The following is a 4,522-nucleotide window of genomic DNA, read 5'->3' on the forward strand; positions in this document are numbered from 1 at the left end:
AGGGATGTGGTGCAGACAGAATATCTTTTGGGCTTTATGGCTGCCAGCCTAGTTAAAAAAGCACAAGCGTCATATTAAGGGAGATCTCTGTCGCATAGGAATAAAGGAGGGTAATAGAAGAGGACACCTTGACAGGTGTTCCTCTGTTCTTTATACACACACAGGCCTTCAGAACTGCATAAATAGTCACATATATTACACATGCGCACATGCACACGCACACCCACATGCACGCACATACATAAATGGCCTCATAAAAGTTTGTTTTGCTTTCCCCGCGGAATCACCATGGCAGCTGGGACCCTCTACATATATCCTCAAACTGGAGGGCTTTCAATGCTCTCATCACTGCTCAGTACAGCGGGGCTCAGGTCCAAATGCACTCCGCACCACCTCACTTCCATTTTGGCCAAACCAACCGTACCCCTGAATTTCTCCACAAATTTCCTGCAGGCAAGGTTCTAGCATTTGAGGGTGATGATGGATTCTGTGTGTTTGAGAACAATGCCATCGCCTACTTTGTGAGCAACGAGGAGCTGCGGGGAAGCACTCCAGAGGCAGCAGCTCAGGTGAGCTTAGCAGACAGCGACATCGTCCCTCCAGGCAGTACCTGGGTGTTCCCTTCGCTGGGCATCATGCGCCACAATAAACAGATCACTGAAAATGCAAAGGAGGAGGTGAGGCGAATTCTGGGGCTGCTGGACGGTCATTTGTAGGCAAGGACTTTCCTGGTGGGGCAACTCTGGCTGACTCTGGCTGACATCACATAGTCTGCACCTTGTTGTAGCTCTGTAAACAGGTCTTGGAGCCTGCTTTTCACCAGGCCTTGCCCAGTACCAACCACTGCTTTCTCACTTGCATTAATCAGCATCAGTTCAGGGCTGTCTTGGGGGAGGTGAAGCTGTGTGAGAAGATGGTCCAATTTGATGCTAAGGAACTTGCAGAGAGCCAGCCTAAAACAGATATCCCTCGGAAAGAAAAGGGTTCACGGGAGAAGAAGCAAAAGCCCCAGGCTGACCAAAAAGAGGAGAAGAAAACAGCTGTCGCAGCTCCTGAGGAGGAGATAAACGTGAGCAGGCACTGGCTTGCTGAGCCCAAGGCCAAGGACCCCTTTGCTCACTTGCCCAAGACTACCTTTGTGCTAGATGAATTTAAGTGTAAGTACTCCAGTGAGGGCGCCCTGTCTGTGGCACTGCCATATTTTGGGGAGCACTTTGATTAAGGATGCCTGGTCTCTGTGGTATGCTGAGTACCGCTTCCCTAAAGAGCTCACTCAGACCTTCATGGGTTGCAGCATCATCACTGGAATGTTCCAGCCATTGGACAAACTGAAGAAGAATGCCTTTGCCAGTGTCATCCTCTTTGGAACCAAAAACAGCAGGTCCAGTTCTGGAGTTTGAGTCTTCCAAAGTCAAGAGCTTACCTTTCTCCTGAGTCCAGATTGGCAGGTGGACTACAAGTCATATACCTGGCAGAAACTGGATCCTGGCAGCGAGGAGACCCAGACTCTAGTTCAAGAGTAATTTTCCTGGGAGGGGGCATTCCAGCAGGTGGGCGAAGCCATCAATCAAGGCAAGATCTTCAAGTAAACATCTCTTGCCAGTCACCTAGCTGCCTACACCCACCCTTCGGGGAGATGGGGATCATTAAAGGAAAGTGAACATTGAAAAAAGAAAAGTTTCCGTTTTGGGTTTACCCCATAGTGATAAATGTTTTTACTGTGTTTCATGAACACGGGAATGCTATCAGAACCTTACTCAGTGCCTGGGAATACACAGGCAACCCAGAGTAGACCCACGAAAGCAATTGGAACCTGTGACCTACCTACCAATGGAACTTTGCTTCCAAGAATTGGAAGCCACAACATTATTTGCTAAAGAATCTTGTAAATTAACTTTGGGATAACTTATCACTATTTACACATCACACAAACTGTTTTCTTTTGGTATTGATTTCTTTATTCTTTTTGTTTTTGTTTTATTTGGTTAGTTTGTTGGTTTTGATTTGTTTTTTGTTTTTGAAGCAGTAGCCCCACTGACCTGAAATTCACTAGACCAGGCTGGCCTTGAACTCACAGAGCTTTCCATGCCTGTACTCCACAAGTGCAGGGATTAAGAGAGTACACCACCATGGCCAGCTATTTTTCTTTTTGTATGAGCTGCTTCCTTGACTGAAGTCTCAAGGTCTCTTGGTAGTTATGTAAGCTTTTCCAAAAGCAATCTCTTTATGTGGAAAGCCCTGTGATCACTTTTTTGTATGAGCTACTTCCTTGACTGAAGTCTCAAGGCCTCTTGGTAGTTATCATGTAAGCTTTTCCAAAAGCAATCTCTTTATGTGGAAAGCCCTGTGATCACTCTGTTGCTAAGCATTTTTTATAACACAGCTCAAGTTGTGGCTCACTCTGAAAGCTGAGGCCAAGCAAGCTATGACCAGTTCCATCTCTGAACCTCTGTGGCCTGAAGTAAAGGGTCTATCCTAGAAAACACTATTATATTTGACTTACTGAGGGGAATCTTTCCTATCATAAGGTAAGCGAAGGCTGCACACTCCATTATCTCCATGGAAGAAGTCGTGGAGATGACGCCCCTGCCCCTATGAACTTCGGTTCAATTGACCAAACTTACAGCTACCACTAAGGCCTTGGAGTTGACAGAAAAAGAGGAAAACTCATAGACATCAATTCTGTATATCCCTTCCTAACATGAAATGCCAATGTTGCAATCTGAATGGAAAGGAAATTAAACTGCCCAAACAGCTCTACCAAAAATGGGCCCCAGATCTTGTCTCATTAAGAACATTCCAAAGCACTACAAGGCAACTGGAGTACAATGTAAAGGACATGATAAGGAGAATAAACTTTTCAATACAGGAGATCATTCGGTTGACAGAGCTGCAAATATGACAGCTAGGATCCAGAGGCATTACTAGTGCAACTATCCCTTGTTGATCTGGTCCCTGTGAGCCTCAATGCACCTCAGGGGAAATAGAAAAATCAACAGAGAAATGGTTACTAATTAATACTGAAAGATGCCTACTGAGGGAAGGTAGTATTTATGAGCCCCCAAATATCTCGTGGAAGCTCATAAAATGAACATTATTTGCATTAACATTACTTTGTTCTTCCTTCAGAATAATATGGTCTGTTGGTTCCACTGTGTATCCATTACCATTAATGTCTGTTTCATCTCTGGGTTCTTGAAAAATATTTTCTTCCTTTATGAATTCCCTGTACTTTCATTAAATATGCATAGATGTTAATCAATGTTTTAGCCTACTGAAAACTTTCTGTATTTTCTCAATTTGAGGAATGGAGCCTTAATTCTGAATAAAACTTTCAAGCTCATTTCAATTATTGCCTTCAGTCTATTTTCATTCCACCAAAATGACTTGAAACAAGCTAGGCCCTATCATCAATGTTCTTTGCCTCGTCAATACTCTATACCATGTTTATAAATATAGATTTCAGACTATTTACACACAGACTTGCTCAATATAGCCCTGGCTGGAGTAGAACTTCTTCTATAGAAAAGGCTGGGCATGGGCTGGAGGGTTGACTCAGAAGTTAAGAACACTTGCTATTAGCCTGAGAGGGGAGGTTCATTAACCTCCATCTGTGTACTGTGGCCTCAGCAGATGGCCAGAGAGTGCCTGTTTCCAGCCTCCCTCTGGCATAGAGGCTGAGGACACCGGGGACTACCCGATAGTGTCTGGATCCTGCCTCTACATGATGGTGAGCTTCCCCTAATTATGCTGTACCCAACCCCCTAATTGGGATTGCATGAGGCCCCTCCTAAGGCCCCTAGGCAGACCTGGCTTTGGTAAGATAAGGATGAGATCTTAGCAGACAGCCTGAGATGGTGGCTTCTGACCTCTATCTGTGTGGTGGCTATGATCTCAGCAGACCACCAGAGAGTGCCTGTTTCTGGCCTCCATCTGGCATAGGGGCTGAGAACTCAGCAGACCAAAAAGAAAACTATAGACCCATATCCCTAATGAACATAAATGCAAAAATTCTCAACAAAATACTTGCAAACAACATACAGACACACATCAAAATGACCATTCACCCTGATCAAGTAGACTTTATTACAGAGACGCAAGGATGGTTCAATAAATGAGGGTCAATAAACATCATTAATCATATAAATGTACTTAAAGACAAAAACCGCATCGTCATCTCAATAGATGCAGAAAAGGCTTTTGAAGCAATTCAGCATGCATTTGTATTCAAAGTCTAAGAGGGAATTGGACTAGAGGGAACATACCTCAAAATAATTAAAGCTATGTACAGCAAACCCACAGTCAACATCATTCTAAATAGAGAAAAACTGGAAGCATTCTCATTAAAATCAGGAACCAGACAAGGATATCCACTATCTCCACACCTTTTCAACATAGTGCTTGAAACACTTGCTAGAGCAATAAGACAGGAGAAGGAAATTAAAGGAGTACTAATTGGAAAAGAAGAGCTCAAACTATACCCCCCCTTTTTTGGTCTTTTTGAGACAGGGTCTCCCTGTAG

The 4,522-nt window shown here is 44.0% G+C and overlaps 1 pseudogene; it reads left to right on the plus strand.

Moving 5' to 3' along the window:
- The first annotated feature begins 288 nt into the window (after positions 1-288).
- Positions 289-1,589, plus strand: LOC103739175 (annotated as a pseudogene).
- Positions 1,590-4,522: the final 2,933 nt, after the last annotated feature.

The sequence above is a fragment of the Nannospalax galili genome, unplaced genomic scaffold (genome assembly GCF_000622305.1).
Source record: "Nannospalax galili isolate Female #2095 unplaced genomic scaffold, S.galili_v1.0 scaffold336, whole genome shotgun sequence".
Taxonomy (NCBI): Eukaryota; Metazoa; Chordata; class Mammalia; order Rodentia; family Spalacidae; genus Nannospalax; species Nannospalax galili.